Here is a 17,819-nt window from a genome sequence, read left to right as displayed (position 1 = left end):
TTAATGGAAAAGGTCGCTGTACATCAAAAGACTTCCAACTTCCATAAAATCTCAATACTCTGCATTCTGCCCTGCACTAAACCCTGTTCAGTCATCACCATAAGACCATAAGACATAGGAGCAGAAATTAGGCCATTCGGCCCATTGAATCTGCTCCGCCATTCAATCATGGCTGATAAGTTTCTCAACCCCATTCTGCCGCCTTCTCCCCGTAACCTTTGATCCCCTTACCAATCAAGAACCCATCTATCTCGGTCTTAAATACACTCCATGACCTGGCCTCCACAGCCTTCTGTGGCAATGAATTCCATAGATTCACCACTCTCTGGCTAAAGAAGTTTCTCCTCATCTCTGTTCTAAAAGGTCTTCCCTTTACTCTGAGGCTGTGCCCTCAGGTCCTAGTCTCTCCTACTAATGGAAACATCTTCCCCACGTCCACTCTATCCAGGCCTTTCAGTATTCTGTAAGTTTCACCTCTGTGATGATGGTCAATTCCATCTCCCCTCACTTCAGCCACCTACGTGAAGCAATGAGACAGCAGGGTGCAGTTTCCCAAAATCTGGTGGAGCTACAACACAGGACAACATCCAAGCTGGACAGTGGAAGCAGCATGGAATTGCAGCAAGTAAAGTGATCCCACGATCAACAGATCAGATCTAAGCTCTGCAATCCTGCCACATCCATCCGTGAATGCTGGTGGACAATTAAACAACCAACTGGAGGAGGAGGCTCCACAAACATCCCCATCCTCGATGATGGGGAACTCAGTAAAAGACAAGGCTGAAGCATTTGTAACCACCTTCAGCCTGAAATGCTGAGTGGATTAGGTATCTTGTCTCCTCCTGAGGTTTCCAGCATCACAGGTGCCAGTCTTCAGCCAATTCACGCCACGTGATATCAAGAAATAGCCGAAGAATAATGCAAGGGCTCTGGGCCCTGACAATATCTTGTCTGTAGTACTTAAGACTTGTGCTTCAGAACTAGCTGTGCCTCTAGCCAAGCTGCACCAGTACAGCTACAACACTGGCATCTATCTGACAATGTGGAATGTTGTCCTGGTATGTCCTGTCCACAAAAAGCAGGACAAACCTAATCTGGCCATTACCACCCCATCAGTCTACTCTCAATCATTAGCAAAGTGATGGAAGGCGTCATTGACAGTGTTATCAAGCAGCACTGCTTGCCAATACTCAGTTCGAGTTCTGCCATGGTCCAAACATGGACAAAAGAACTGAATTCAAGAGGCGAGGTGAGAGTGACTGACATTGACATCAAGGCAGCATTTGACCGAATGTTGCATCAAGAAGCTTCTAGTAAAATTAAAGTCAGTAGGAATCACGGAGAAAACGCTCCACTGTTTGGAAACATACCTAACAAGGAGGAAAATGGTTGCATTCTTAGTAGCCAATCATCTCAGCCCCCAGTACACTGTTGCAGGAGTTCCTCAGGGTAGTGCCTTGGGTCCAACAATCTTCAACTGCTTCGTCAATGACCTTCCTTCCATCATAAGGTCAGAAGTAGGGATGTTTGCTAATGACTGAACAATTTTCAGTACCATTTGTGACTCCTCTGATACTGAAGTAGACATGGACAACATTCAGGCCTGTGCTAATAAGCGGCAAGTAACATTCGCAACACACAAGTACCAGGCAATGACTGTTTCCAACAAGAGTGAATTTAACTATCTCCACTTGATGTTCAATGGCATTACCATTGCTGAATGCCTCACCATCAACACTCTAGCAGTTACCATTGACCAGAAACTGAACTGGGCCAACCTCATAAATATTGTGGTTACAAGAGCAAGTCAGAGGCTGGGAATTCTGTGGCAAGTAACTCAACCTCCTGACTCCCCAAAGCCTGTCCACCATCTACAAGGCACAAATCATGAATGTGATGGAATAATCCCCACTTGCCTGAATGAACGCAGCTCCAACAACACTGAAGAAGCTCAACACGGTCCAGGACAAAGTAACCCCCTTGATCGGCACCCCATCCACCCCCTTAAGCATTCACTCCTTCAACCACCACGACCACCAGCGCACAGTGACAGCAGTGTATGCCATCTACAAGATTCGGTGCAGCAACTTGCCGAGCCTCCTTCAACAGTACCTTTCAAGCGCGCGATCTCCAGCACCTAGAAGGACAAGGGCAGCAGATGGATGGGAACACCATCACCTGCAAGTTCCTCTCCAAGCCACATACCATCCTGACTTGATACTTCCTTCACTGTCGCTAGGTCAAAATCCTGGAGCTCCCTCCCTAACAGCATTTTAGGCTACACCACATAGAGAGCAGCAATTCCAGAAGGTAGTTCACCTTCTTAAGGGCAATTAGAGCTGGGCAACAAATGCTGGCCTAGCCAACGACGTTCAGATCCCATGAATGAATAAAAGAATGAAATCTATCAATTACTGCAAAATCTATAGATTTAAAAGGCAGAAATGTTACATAGGAAAATTTCATAAAAGGCTTTCTCTTATTAACCTTATTTCTTAATCATCAAATGCACTTTCTTTTGGCTTGTTTACTTGCTTTGATCTTTCTATCTAAGATTTCCCCATTCTGACTGGAATGTACATTTTAACCAATATAAATGCTCAACTAACGAGAACCCATACACTGCCCGTGACAAAGGGATATATCTCAACATGCTTTAAAGCATGGTAGAGAAAGGCTCATTTAGCCGGAATTAGAAAACAGCTTTAGAAACGAACTTACATGCATATAAACATATGAATTAGGAGCAGCTCCTCAAGTCTGTTCTGCCATTCAATAAGATCATGGCTGATCTGATTGTAACCTCAGCCCCACATTCCTGCCTACCCCTGGTAGTCTTTCACCTCCTTGTTAATCAGGAATCTATCCAGCTCTAACATAAAAACATTCAAAGACTCTACTTCCACCACCTTTTGAGGAAGAAAGTTCTAAAACGTCATGGCCCTCCGAGAAAAAGAAATTCTCCTCATCTCTGACTTAAATGAGCAGCCCCTTATTTTTAAAAAGTGACCCTGGTTCAAGATTCTCCCACAAGAGGAAACAGCATCTGCACATCCACCCTGTCAAGTTCCGTCAGGATCTTAAAAGTTTCAATCAAGTCGCCTCTTACTCTTCCAAATTCCAGTGGATACAAACCTAACCTGTCCAACCTTTCCTCATAAGACAACCCACCCATTCCTGGTATTAGTCTAGAAAACTTTCTCTGAACTGTTTCTAATGCATTGCATCTTTTCTTAAATAAGGAGACCAATACTTTACACAATATCCCAGATGTGGTCACACCAGTGCCCTGTACAACTGAAGCATAACCTCCCAACTTTTGTAATCAATTTCCCTCCCAATAAATGATAACATTCTATTAGCTTTTCTAATTACTTGCTGTACCTGCATATTAGCCTTTGTGATTCATGACCTAGGACACCCAGGTCCCTCTGAATCGCAGAGTTCTGCAATCTCTCACCATTTAGATAATAAACTTCTTTTGTATTCTCCCTGCCAAAATGGACAATTTCACATTTTCCCACATTATACTCCATTTGCCAGATCTTTGCCCATTCACTTAACCTATCTATGCCCTTTTGTAGCCTCCTCATGTCCTCTTCACAATTTACTCTCCTACAAGTCAGAGAATATTTGAGAATGATTACATTTTATGGTCTTCAGACACAACATTGAGTTCAATAATTTCAGATCGTAACCCGTGTTCCCAACTTTTTGGATAGCAGGTGCTAGTAATGTTTCTGCTGTTGCCATTTACACCTCCTCTTGACCCAGGTCTTGTTTCTTTACTTGTTCCACTACCATCTCCTTTTGCCTTGTCCCAACACCTCTTTTCTCATTTATTCTCTCATGCAATCCACCCTATCACAGTTTGTTCTTTTTCTTTTTGTTCCCTCTTCCCCTACCTCTGTCCAACCTTTTGCCTTTGCCAGTTCTGGTGACAGGTCAATGACCTGTAACATTAACTCTGTTCTTATTACCAAAGATGCTGCCAGACCTGCCGAGTATTTCCAACATTTTCTGTTTTTATTTGGGACTACCTGTTTGGCTTAACTCTTGTCTATCCAATCACAGCCACAGCATCGCCAACTTGGCTTCTCTTCCCACCCCTGCAACATTGTCTCTCAAGCCCCCAAGAATCTCTCCTTGGCCCCCTCTTCTTCCCCATCTAATTTGTAACATTATGCAAAGACATGGGCCAGAATTAACGTCCCGCGGGTGCACGTACACCCGACCCAAACAGGCGTAAAATTGTACGAGATGACGTTGGATGAGGATGACTCATGTGATATTTCATTTGGGGGGGTGCCACAAAAGTTGAAAGAGCATCCACCGACAATTAAGTGGGTATTAACTGCCCAATTGTAAGCGATTTTTCGTGGCCCGTCCAACTTATGGTTGGCGGGCAGGCTAATCGGCCAGGTGAGCTTTACATATCTGATGAAACCTCATCCAAGGGCGGGATGAAATCTCCGTTAGGATATAAAATAAAAATAAATATCTGGAGGCAGCATTTTTTATGAAGCCTGCTTTCGGGTGCTTGATTGTGCTGCAGCATTTTGGTGCTTTCTTTTATTTGTTGGAGGCCTGCAGCTGCATCTGTCTGCCTTCAGGGAGCTCAGTAGAAGTACTCGCCAGCACCCATGATGAGGTCGGCACCTGTCCTCTTCCCGTCCTCACCGGCAGTGCTGAGCTTTGCCCAGGGCGCGTTTCACACTGCCTGGCCGTTAATTGGCCAGCCAGCGTGAAACTGTGGCCAGGGGACCATTTTCTGACCACTCCTGGGCTCGCTGATCGCGCGCGCGCCCGACGAGCGCAAAATTCAGGCCAAAATTCCTATCCAAAGTCCAGTTTTGGACAAGCTGTAATTTTTTTTCCAGTTAAGTACTAGATGCCTGAAACCATTATCTTCAATCCTCACCAATGATTCCATCTCTGAAATTTTGGTGCGCTACACAAAGCTGAGCTGAGCTTCCAAACTCGTGTTCTTGTGAAAAAGCAAAATCAGGAGTTAGTAAAAAGACCAATTTTTAATAAGAATCTGTATTATATTTAGAACTAAAAATTAAAATCCTGCAGAGCTTTGCAGTCCCAGCACAGAGGTCAGAAACAGCCTGCTTTCTAGGCTAGGTTACAGCTGTTTACATTTAAGTCTAGCTTTGTCACTTTTTCTGCATGCCTGGAGACTAAGTTATTTGTGGTAAAGCCAAAAAAAAACACACTCTACACTCAACTAGAACCTGAATGCCAGACCGCAATGGAATCACAGACATTTGAAACAAGCCTTGTGTGGTAAGATATTTAAAGAGCCTGGAACATCTTCATAATGACTGAAGAACTGATAAAGCGCACCAAGATCATGTGAAAGAATGTACTTCAGGATTTATACGAATGGAGGCTTTTGCAATCTGAATTAGGAGAGCGGATATAAGGTTGAGCTCATCTGGCTGTAACGTGCATTTCTTGTAACCTCGAGGGTTAGCTGTGATGCCACATTCTGTGTTCATGTAACACTTAATAATTGTCTAAGGCTGAGATTTTCTGCCCCTGTTCGCAGCGGGCGTCATGGTGGGCAGGCGCGGAAGATATCGTGAGAAGGCCAAACATCGGTTTTACGTCGCCATGAAACCAGTTTTGCGATCGTCCGCTCCGCCTGTTGATGGCAGGCTGTGTTTCCCACTGCAGCATTTCAGGAACATCATTTTAATATATTTGGATCAATTTATAAGCCCTGCTTGCTGGAATCACCTCCCTCCCCCCGCACCACGCTGGATCATTATGATACGCCAGCGCGTAATTAGAATGGTATCGCACAGCACTGGCAGGAATCAGTGCCAAGCTTTGCAGGCGGCACCACGTTGCTTTCAGGGCATTGTCACAGGCAAGTCGCTACCTACCAGACCAGCGTTAAGGTAGGTGTGCCTTTAAAGGGGTTGCCGGGCTATGGCTCCACTGGGGGAGGCCTGAGGCAAGAGAAGGAGCTGCAGGGCTAGGCCTGTACTGGGGGTTATGAGCAGGGAAAGTTGCACTCAGACACATGACTGGGGGAGGGTGTGGGGTGGGGTGGGGGGGGCGGTGGTGGGGGGTTATTGATGTTGAACAGTGTGTGGCCTCAAGATGGGGATGGGTGAGGTCCACATGGGCCATAGGCACATCCACTTCAAAGTGTTCAGGGGCTAACAAACAGACATACACCAGAAGCACAATGGGATCAAAGAATACAGGGGATGGATGGTTAGGTCTGTGAGGGCAAAGGGCTTCTTGGTGAAGTTGGATTTGTGAATATTTGTAGGAACAGAAGGGAATGAGAATGCCTCGGTAGTTTTAACACACCTTGACGTGCGAATGCCACTTGGTGTGAGAAATAGAACAGTAATCCACTCTTCAACATTGATGTTCTTCACAGTGATGAGCACAAAAGGATAACATACCAAAAAAAAGACAGTAAGATACAAATACAGGTAACAGGCAAGAGTTAGTATACAGTATATTTCTGTTGAAATGCAAGACATGGTCGGCCGTCAGCTTTGTCATATCCCTTTGAATAGCCTATTAAACCATTACATGTCATTTATGTAATTACACATTCACTTTACCAAGCTGGTGATTTTACATCTCTGTATGATATAAGTTAATGGTAGGCCTCTCAAAATTTTACTATGGATAGGACAGAGGTGATTTTAAATCAACATTTATCTTCCTATTGATAGAACACTTGATTTGAATTTCATCTGCACTTTGGAGGCAAGATATTGCAGCGGTTGTCAGTCTCAGCTCTGGTCTGTTGGAAACCAAGTTAAGACATCCAAAATCATTTCGCTTGCACTCAAACAATGTGCAAGGAGACAAGATTTGTATTTCCATTAGTCTGGATTGTTCACAAACTACCAGAGGTGAAGGGAACAGAGTGAGCCATGCCCTATTTTACCAACTAATTATTTCCAACAGATTGTTGACAAATTTTGGAACATTATCTAAATTTGAATTTTATTGGTAGCCAATTCAGTTCCATTTGCAACCTTTCAGATAATGAAGACAGCAAGCAGCAAGACCTGTACAACATTCAGATTTGGACCTACTTGGGCAAGTAACATTCATGCCACCCAAAAACCAGGCAATGAACATCTCCAACAAGAGAAAACCTAAACATCTTTGACATTTAACAACCCACCAGTGATCTGGCGTGTTTCCCGTGCGTAATTAATGAGGTGGGTAGCGGACGATATGGCGCAAAAACCCGCCATTGCAGCTGGCGCAGAAAACGCCAGTTTTCATGCCCGCTCCAGCACTTAGTACAATGTGTGAAAAATCCCACCAATTTACACTTTGAGAATAACAGCTTGATGTGAAGATCAAATATCTACAAGATCACAAAAAAAGGTTCACTTTAAGAATTATTCCTCAGTCAGTTTTCCCATGTTTACATCAGTATATAGGGGAAAGCACTGTATAGGTTGATCATGACATATGGAAGTAAATCCTATTCTGATGCTCTGTTTAACTCATGAAGGTAGATATTCTGGGTCCTTGTCAGTGGCAATTGATCATGATTTTATTAATGCACACTCGCAACATAGATTGCATTGAATGGATACACAAAACACCATGAGCTGGATTTTGCCATCCTGACATGGGGAAACCTGCATCAGCAGGAGGAGAAGAGGCAGGGAGGCCCAATCCCAGGATTCCCAGCTCCATTCCCATTCTCCATCGGCGCACAGTGGCAGCAGTATGTCCTATACAAATGATGTGCTGCACCAAGCCTCCCAAGCCACCTTGAAGGACAAGGGCGGTGGTTGCATAGGAACACCACTACCTGAAAGTTCCCCTCCAAGACATACACCATCCTGATTGGAAACTACTGTCGCTGGGTCAAAATCCTAGAACTCCCTTCCTAACAGGACTGTGGTACATGTGCACCGGATGGACTGCAGTGGCTCAAGAAGGCAACTCACCACCACCTTCTCAAGGGCAATTAGGGATGGGCGGAAAATGTGGCCTTGCCGGTGATGCTGACATCACGTGAAAGAATAATGAAAAGGTGAAAAATAGCAAGAATGGAAATACAACTCCGTATACCCCACACATTTGACAGAAAGTGTGGAAAAAGTTTGCTGACCTTAACAAAAGCACAAATAATGAACACAAAGAAAGGCTTAATGTGCTTGGCTGGAGTGCCCATCAGGAAGCTGCAAGTATACTGTTATCATTTTCCATACATGATGAAGGAAAAATCCTGGCACAGGGAAATACACCCAAATTTTCAATGGGAACCCCTAGCATGCGAAGCTCTGGTCTGGGGAAATATCATAAATTTACCTAATACTTCAACCGCTTACCTACACAAAATTAGAATGACTTATAACAAGATGAGGTGCATCCTTGTATTTAATTGCTCTTTTTTATCTACATTAAATGTAAACTTGTAACAATACTCACACTAAAATCCATTGTTATCAGATAAAGCATCAGTTTGTCTGATGTATATGATCTGATCCATTATGCATTAGTATCTACATTAAGACTCACCTGTTGCTCAGTGCAGCATCTGCTCAATTGGTTCAGAGTTCTTTATATCTGAAACAAAAGGAACAGTTTTAGGGCATGGGACTAACTGAGACAACAAAAGGAGAAAGTTGCATATAGTGATACCACATATCCTGGTCAGAATGGAGACCATTCAGTAATTCCCACTGCTGTAAGTAACTGGGATTGGAAAAGACAAATGATCAATTTGTATTATGTACCTATCCACCACTCACCATATTTTGCTGGGGAAATAATCCTGTTGTATTCGAGGGACTCTGTGGTTTTCTTGATGAGTTTGGAAACACCTCCAAATTAAAAAGATAAGTCCCAAAGCACCTCTAACTCATTGGCGGACACAATGGCAACTGCATCCATTCCAAAAAGGGGAAAAAAGAATAATTAACAACATTAAAATAGACTACAGTGTGGATGGAAACAAAAGGAAGTATAACCTTGTTGTTGGGTAAAAAGGGTTTGCTAATCATCGCTTCCTATGCCAATTTTATGAATGCACTTTACCACTGGGGAAGCTTGACCACCATTAGCACAAAGGTCAGGAAAGTATAGGAGACAATGACACATCGTAGGTGGTGCGCTTGTGATTTCCTGATCTGCAGCATGAGGCTTCCCACCATTATACGCATTCAAAAAAAAAACCAATCTTGCTATCTCTTTCATTTTATGTTCAATCATAAACCCAGGGCGGAATTTTACACCAGTGGGATTTTACGGTCCCGCCGAAGTCAATGGGCTTTTGAATGGCTCACTGCATGTTACAGCTCTGTCCCCACCATGACGGGGCCGTAAAATTCTGTCCCAAGTGTTAAATGTTCCTAGTCTATAGGAATAGCATTAAAATGGAATTTATGCAATTCTACTCATAGCAACTGATATAATTTCCTTACAGTAAGACAGTGATCTACAGTAAAATTCCAAAGAATCGAATCTCAAGGGATCGGACCACAAATTCATGTTAAGCAGAGCTTCCTGATAGTCAAGGAGGCCCCATTCCCACATGAATGCATCACTATGTAACCCGGTAGGCCTACAAATGTGGTCAAAAACAATGGATTCAAATGCCGAGTGAAAACACGGTAAAGCAGTAAGGGTGTCTTTCTTCAATTTGTTTACACCTTACTCTGGCCTGACCTTGTTAAAGGCCAGGGCCTTGCGTTGAAAAATGTCTGGAGTTAGCTCTGGAAAAACTGCGTAATTTTTTTCTGCTCAGCATTCTGGCTTCAGAAGTACGCGACACAGTCCACCATGTCGTCAATGCAGACAGACATGTTTTCAATGTTTTTGTGCTGCAGTGCGAAATCCCAGAGCATCTCTACAGCCTTTGCAGCATCAGCTAGGGGAAACAGGTGGGAAAGTGGATGGGCGTTCATCAGATTCTTCAGAGTCACTGGCCTCCTCAGTTGAAGAACGTACTGAATCTAGAATTGCATCATCTGTCAGCTGTGTCATGCAGCGTACTGTATCGTCCATCTCTGTGTAAGTTTCCATGGGCATCTCTGCTGGAATTTCCATGCCAGCCTCCCACAGGCAGGTTTCACACTACTCCTCCTCATTCTTGGCGTCTCATGCAGTCGTAACCCGTTTGAACCCAGTGTGGTGGAAGCAGGTGGCAATCGTGGCTTCCGTCACCATTTTCCATACCTTCTTCGTCACGAACATGGCCTCTAGTTGGATTGTACTCCTGCTTCTTATCGATGGCCTTGATAACCTGAGATATCAGTTGTTGTTGATAGTGGGTTTTCAGGTTCCTAATCACTCCTGATTCATTGACTGGAGTTTGGCCAAGGCGTTGGGAGGTAAGAACATCAGCTTAAGATAAAAGCAAAATACTGCGGATGCTGGAAATCTGAAACAAAAACAGAAAATGCAGGAAAAACTCAGCAGGTCTGACAGCATCGGTGGGGAGAGAAATTGAGTTGACTTTGAGCCCGTATCAGAACATCAGCTGTTGAGGTGATGTCGGGTGAGCAAGGCAGTTGTCTGTAATGATGGCAATCTTCCTTTTCTTTCGCTGATACAATTTGTCCACTTTCCTGATCCACGCCTCAGAATTGCTGGAGGTCGCCCAAGCTGTTTAGTTAGCCTCCATGCTGTGTGGCCAGTGTCTTGACATTCACAAAGTAACATACCTTCTTGGATTTAAAAAAAAAACTTTCCTATCACAAGAAGCAGCAGTTTTATGACGCCATCCATGTTGGTGCAGCCCACAGTTGTGACACATTCCTTGCTCTGCTTTTCACGATTATACATGTTTCAACTTTAAACATCAAAACGCAGTCTGGCAAAAGAGAGTAAAACAGTCCAGTTTCATCCGTGTTAAAAATGTCATACTCATTCGTGACCTGGGCCAGGCCATTTTTAAGCCAATCATCTGTCATCTATCCTGTAACCCTGCACCCTCACCACTTACCACATGGAAGGTGATGCTATGCATTGTATTGAATCTGTCTAGACATCTGTCACTGCAGGTCAGCTCCATGTGGCCCAGATTCTTTGCTAAGGTGGCTCCCCTTTACTACAGGATTAGGCCGGAGATGGGGACATTCTCTGCTTGGGCTGCCTTGAGCCACATTAGCAGGGTTCATCCAACATTGAGACAGGCAGCTGTCCACATCCTCTACCTCGACGGAGAGAATGCCTGTTTGTTGAACAGTTCCAAGATGTTTGTCTTGTATTTCACAATGGTGGATAAACTCGATGGTGGAATCTCCCACCCCCTCACAAAGTCTGCTTTCCACTTCACACCACCATTTTCACTTGCTGTATCAACTTCACCTTCTCTCCAATCGACAACTCTTAACTTTCTCACAGGTTTACCCACGCTCGCAAGTTCTGTACATCCTTTCAAAGGGAGGTCGATGTCAAACGATGGCTTGCCCAGTGCAGCATGATTTTGTGCTCGTGTGTGGTCTAACTTCGCTCTGATTGGTTGGTGCGGTCATATGACAAGCTTAGACGAGTTTGGCTCATCCAGAATCGCCAGCTTATCGCAGGCATCGTCCTATGGGATTTGCTATTCTGCTGGCGGGAAAGATTGATGATTTCGACATAACAGGAATTTCACGTCGTCCAAGTCTGACTCATCGTGATTTCACTGTATTTAGTTTCTAGATTCACCATGTATTTTACTATGTGGGCAATCCCCATACAGAACAGCCAAATTTGCAACAAAAAATAGCAGCCAACATTTGTGAAACAGTGTAAACAGCAAAGTTACCGACCACAGAGTGAGGCAGTAATAGTTTCTTGCAGGCTTACTTAAATTGTGTAGTGTTATTTGCCAGTCTCCCATCCTACAAAGGAATACCTGGAAGATTTCCCTGTCCGCTGTCTTCAGTTAGCTCTTACAATTCACAAGTATGCTTCTTAAGTTTGTTTCAGGGTAAATAAAACAACAAAAACTGCTTGCATTTATATAGTATCTTTAATGCAATAAAATATCCCAGGCACTTCACAGGAACATTACGAAACAAAATTGACACCAAGCCACATAACGAGATATTAGGGCAGATGACTGAAAGCTTGGTCAACAAGGTAGATTTTAAGGAGGGACTTAAAGAAGGAAAGAGAGGAAGAGAGATGGTGAGATATAGGGAGGGAATTCCAGAGCTTAGGGCTCAGGTTCTGAAGGCGCAGCCACCAATGGTGGAACAATTATAATTGGGGGTGCTCACAGGCCAGAATTTGGAAAGTGCAGAGATCTCAAGGGGTTATGGGGCTGAGAGAGATTACAGAGATAAAGGCCAGAATTTTATGGCCCTATCGCAGCGGGGACAGGGCTGTAAAATGCAGCGAGCCATTCTAAACTCCATTGACTTCAGCGGGAACGTAAAAACAAGGATGAGTATTTTAAGGGTAGGTGTATCAATGCACGCATTTGCTGAGGCAATGCTCATTTGTAATTTCTTTTGTCTTTGCAAGTTTACCTTCCGTTTCTCTTTATTGCCTTGTATAGGTCAACAGGCACAAGCACCTGCTCGTATCTTATCCAAGGGGCTATTTCTCCTGTGGGAGAACAGGCAGCAAGCACAGCACGTTATTCAATGGTTGGTGGCGCCAGAGTTCAGGATAGCCCAGTGTTCACTTGATATCCACAAATGCACATTTACAGCAGCAGTCACTGCACAGCAAGTGAGAGCAGGCTTTGTGTTTGTTATTTCTCTTCCATAGGTCCACTGAGGCCAATAAAGATTATCCTCCCTGTCCACTCAAACCCAACCTGAGATCAGCTTACTCAGTACAGTCCAATGATTGAATACAAGACCTTTTTGATCTGAATGCCTCACCTCCACACTGATCCACTGAAAGTTGCTGTCCAACTTTCTACAGGTTATAAACGTCAATCCTCACAAATCTTCCAGAAAGAATAGAACGCTGCTTCAACATAATGCTGTGGGAGACGTTGAGGCAATCTTCACACCAGTGATAGTCTAAAATAAGTAATAATTTCCCCAAATTTCATGTCACACCCATACAAACAGGAACTTAAGGATAAGCTGTTGAACTTAACCAACTCATAAGTGAAATACCCCACATGTTGCAGACTCCACCCCAGATTCAGGTTATCTTCCACACATGAAGATTAAGAGGCAACTTGATTGAAACATATAAGATCTTGGGAGGCCTTGACAGGGTGGATGTGGAGAGGGTGCTTCTTCTTGTGGGAGAATCTAGAATCAGGGGTCATTGTTTAAAAATAAGGGATTGCCCATTTAAGACAGCGATGAGAAGAATTTTTTTCTCTCAGAGGGTAGTGAGTCTTTGGAACACCCTTCCTCAAAAGGCAGTGGAAGCAGAGTTAAAAGCAAAGAACTGTGGATGCTGGGAATCCAAAACAAAAACAAAAACAAAAATACCTGGAAAAACTCAGCAGGTCTGGCAGCATCGGTGGAGAAGAGCACAGTTGACATTTCGAGTCCTCATGACCCTTCAACAGAACTAAGTAGAAACAGGAAAGGGGTGAAATATAAGCTGGTTTGGGGGGGGGAGGTGTTGGGACAAGAAGAGCTAGGTAAAGGGCCAGTGATAGGTGGAGATAACCAAAATATGTCACAGAAAAAAGGACAAAGAGGTGTTGAAGGTGGTGATATTATCTGAGGAATGTATTAAGCGTAGAAAGCAGGACCAACAAGGTACAGATAGCTCTAGTGGGGGTGGAGTGGGGTGAAGGAATCTAAAAAGGCTAAAAGGTAGAGATAAAACAATGGATGGAAATACATTTAAAAATAATGGAAATAGGTGGGAAAAGAAAAATCTATATAAATTATTGGAAAAAACAAAAAGGAGGGGGAAAAAATGGAAAGGGGGTGGGGATGGAGGAGAGAGTTCATGAACTAAAATTGTTGAACTCAATATTCAGTCCGGAAGGCTGTAAAGTGCCTAGTCGGAAGATGAGGTGCTGTTCCTCCAGTTTGCGTTGAACTTCACTGGAACAATGCAGCAAGCCAAGGACGGACATGTGGGCATGAGAGTAGGGTGGAGTGTTGAAATGGCAAGCGACAGGGAGGTCTGGGTAATGCTTGCGGACAGACCAAAGGTGTTCCGCAAAGCGGTCACCCAGTCTGCGTTTGGTCTCTCCAATGTAGAGGAAACCGCATTGGGAGCAACGAATGCAGTAGACTAAATTGAGGGAAGTGCAAGTGAAATGCTGCTTCACTTGAAAAGAGTGTTTGGGCGCTTGGACGCTGAGGAGAGGGGAAGTGAAGGGGCAGGTGTTGCATCTTCTGCGGTTGCATGGGAAGGTGCCGTGGGAGGGGGTTGAGGAGTAGGGGGTGATGGAGGAGTGGACCAGGGTGTCATGGAGGGAACGATCCCTATGGAATGCTGCCGAAGGAGGGGGAGAGTGAAGGAAAGATGTGTTTGGTGGTGGCATCATGCTGGAGTTGGCGGAAATGGTGGAGGATGATCCTTTGAATGCGGAGGCTGGTGGGGTGATAAGTGAGGACAAGGGGGACCCTATCATGTTTCTGGGAGGGAGGAGAAAGGTGTGAGGGCGGATGCGCGGGAGATGGGCTGGACACAGTTGAGGGCCCGGTCAACCACCGTGGGTGGAAAACCTCAGTTAAGGAAGAAGGAGGACATGTCAGAGGAACTGTTTTTGAAAGTGGTATCATCAGAACAGATGCAACGGAGGCGAAGGAACTGAGAGAATGAGATGGAGTCCTTACAGGAAGTGGGGTGTGAGGAGCTGTAGTCGAGTTAGCTGTGGAAGTCGGTAGGCTTGTAATGGATATTGGTGGACTGTCTATCACCAGAAATTGAGACAGGGAGGTCAAGGAAGGGAAGGGAAGTGTCAGAGATGGACCATGTGAAAATGATGGAGGGGTGGAAATTGGAAGCCACATTAATAAATTTTTCCAGGTCCTGACGAGAGCATGAAGCAGCACCGAAGTAATCATCGATGTATCGGAGAAAGAGTTGTGGGAGGGGGTTGGAGTAGGACTGGAACAAGGAATGTTCCACATACCCCATAAAGAGACAGGCATAGCTGGAAGCAGAGTCTTTGAATATTTTTCTGGCAGAGGTAGATAGGTTCTTGATAAGCGAGAGGCTGAAAGGTTATCGGGGGGATAGGTGGGAATGTAGAGCCATGAATTTATTGAATGACGGAGCAGGCTCGAGGGGCTGAGTGGCCTACTCCTGCTCCTAATTCATAATTCATATGTATGTTCGTGACAGGAAAGTATTTGTTTGAAAAGACATGTGATCATGTGAATTCTTAAGCTAAGCTCTTAACTTGTTCAGTGTATCCAATATTCTCTACATTTTCAATGATTTTCAATTAACGTCATAATTTTTTTTCCACTCAGCATCAATACCACCCCTGAGAAAGGTAACGGGCATTCCATTTATTTCAGAACAATTTTAATTTAGTCTTATTTATTTGCTCTGACATTGCTATCTAACAAAGCACAATTCTACAAACCACAGTGTGCCTATTAGTGTTAAAATTTATTCCAACACATTAAACATATGATTCAAAAAATGTCAAGCAAAGTGCAGTTAGATAGCATGAACAGTGTGACTAACAGCTTCTTGCAAAAGGTTTTCCAAGGGTGCAATTAATCTTTTCCTGCTAGTTCAAACTGGTTTTCCTGCTATTTCAAAATTCTTTGTACTGTTTAAGAAAATACCCTTCAAATCCTGAAAATAAGTTTGAGGGCACTCACTCAGTTTAAACAAAAGCCTTGTGACCAGTATGGTGCTTTTCAAAACCACAGGGAGTCCCAAGTGCTTTGCAGCCAGTGAAGAACTTTTAAAGTGTAGTGACTGTTACAACGTAGGAAATGTGGTACAGCCAATTTGCACACAGCCAGCTCCCACACACAGGAACGTGATAATGACCAGGTAACCTGATTTTGTGATGTTGATTTGATCAAGACACTGGGGATAGCTCCCCTGCTCTTCTTCCTAATACTTTTGAGGGAGCTTTTAAAACCACTCTCGAGAGAGAGAGAGCAGACGAGGCTGCTCTCGGTTTAACTTCATATCTGAAAGTCAGCACGATTGACAGTGCGCTACTCCCTCAGTACTCCAACTTACCCCTCACTGGAGCGCCTGTCTTCATTTGAGTGAGACCTGAACCCTCACTTTTAACTGCTTCATTGTATTAAAGAAAACGCATTTTTACCTAACTCACACATCTTTGTTGAAACACAACACTTCCACAAAGTTACAGTAACTCGTGAGAGGGCTGCCGACATAATTCTGCCAATCACAAACGCAGATAACATTGAAGGAGTGAACATGAAACTTTTACGATCTGTCTGTTTCACCTCCACGTTGAGCCCTTGAAAGTAGACGACCACCTCTCTTAAGTTTATAAACTTCAATCCCCACTAATCTTCCAGAAAGCAATGAATGCTGTCTCACGTCAGGCGCGTTATTTTGAAGGTAACTGGGACTTGTGGTGAAACAGGCGCTGGTCCTGCAGGTTAAACTGGAGCGGGGTCAGTGCAGAATGCCGCACAATGTTAAAACCCAGTTCATTTCAGATTCGGATTCAAATCTATTCTTAAGTATGGCATTTAAAAAAAAATAAATCAAGGTTATTGCGCTGCTTCAAATCTCCTCCCCGAAACATTTCCACCCCGAATACACTACATGGCACATTAAAATTATCTCGCAACAACGTATATATATATATATTTTAAAAATGACTTACCTTCAACTCTGCCGAACTCCAGTCAAAATTACAAGGGCAGCATCATTTACTTGTCACATTTTAACACTTTAAAAATAATATATTTTTCTAGCCAACATCTGGGAGCATTATTCCGGCAACTTCGGTTCGTGGAAATTTTATACCCACTGGTTGCTTTGTGTGGAACATTGGCAACGCCAAAAGCCAATGAAAGATTGAGATAGGGCGACTCCCAGCGCTACATCACCAATCAGTTTACAAGAATGTCATGCTTGATGCTGGCTGTTAAAAACAAAAAACTGCGGATGCTGGAAATCCAAAACAAAAACAGAAATCCCTGGAAAAACTCAGCAGGTTTGGCAGTATCGGTGGAGAAGAGCAAAGTTGACGTTTCGAGTCCTCATGACCCCTCAACAGAACAGTATGCTGCCAGACCGGCTGAGTTTTTCCAGGTATTAATGTTTTTGTTTTTGATGCTGGCTGTACTGGATCTGTACACAGCATTTCACTATGACTGTATGACCTATTCTTGAAGGCTCCGATTTAGGCTGGGGTACCTGTTTTACTGGCACTGACAGCCCTTGAAGTGACTGATTTTAATTTGTGAATGAACTTGGATTTATACACCAGGGCTTCCCAAAACCCTTCTCAGCAAACTGTGTTTTATAGAGAGTAGCGGCTGATGCAATGTAGGAAACAAAGCTCCCACTAACAGCCATGAGATAAATGACCAGATCTATTTTTTTTACTAAGTTTGGTTGAGGTATAAGTAATGGCTGGGAGACCGGGGCAAACTCCCCTGCTCCTCTTTGACTGAGTGCTACCGACACCTGGGAATGCAGATGGCGCCTTGGTTTAGCCTTGGTCTCATTTGAAAGATGGATGTGAATGGAGCTAGTTAATCATAAGGAGCAAAGTAGCTACATCCTGCCCTAATTTAACAACCACCACCTACTCACCAGCACCTTCTCAAGGGCAACTTGGGATGGGCAATAAATACTGGCCCAGCCAGTGAAGCTCACATCCTGTGAATGAATTAAAAAAAAAACTCCCTCACATACATAGAGACAGAGATTTAAATGACACCGTCTGCTAGAAAAAGAGGGCTATACCATTTCCCCCTTCCTTG

The 17,819-nt window shown here is 43.9% G+C and overlaps 1 protein-coding gene across 4 annotated transcripts in view; it reads right to left on the bottom strand.

Annotated features, from left to right (window-relative positions):
* LOC144688928 (interleukin-6 receptor subunit beta-like) overlaps positions 1–16,869 on the bottom strand; it is a 117,254-nt gene extending 100,385 nt beyond the window's left edge. For 2 of the 4 annotated variants that reach the window (XM_078555967.1, XM_078555964.1), the window contains exons 1-2: positions 16,712–16,868; positions 8,530–8,577 (exon numbers count right to left, since the gene is read on the bottom strand). The gene's annotated coding sequence lies outside the window, so the exon portion shown is untranslated. Of the gene's footprint in view, positions 1–7,171; positions 7,361–8,529; positions 8,578–16,711 lie in introns of all 4 variants that reach the window. The other 2 variants (XM_078555965.1, XM_078555966.1) reach the window with 2 other exon arrangements.
* Positions 16,870–17,819: the final 950 nt, after the last annotated feature.

Source organism: Cetorhinus maximus, chromosome 13 (genome assembly GCF_964194155.1).
Source record: "Cetorhinus maximus chromosome 13, sCetMax3.hap1.1, whole genome shotgun sequence".
Taxonomy (NCBI): Eukaryota; Metazoa; Chordata; class Chondrichthyes; order Lamniformes; family Cetorhinidae; genus Cetorhinus; species Cetorhinus maximus.
This window is presented reverse-complemented; position numbering and strand designations above follow the sequence as displayed.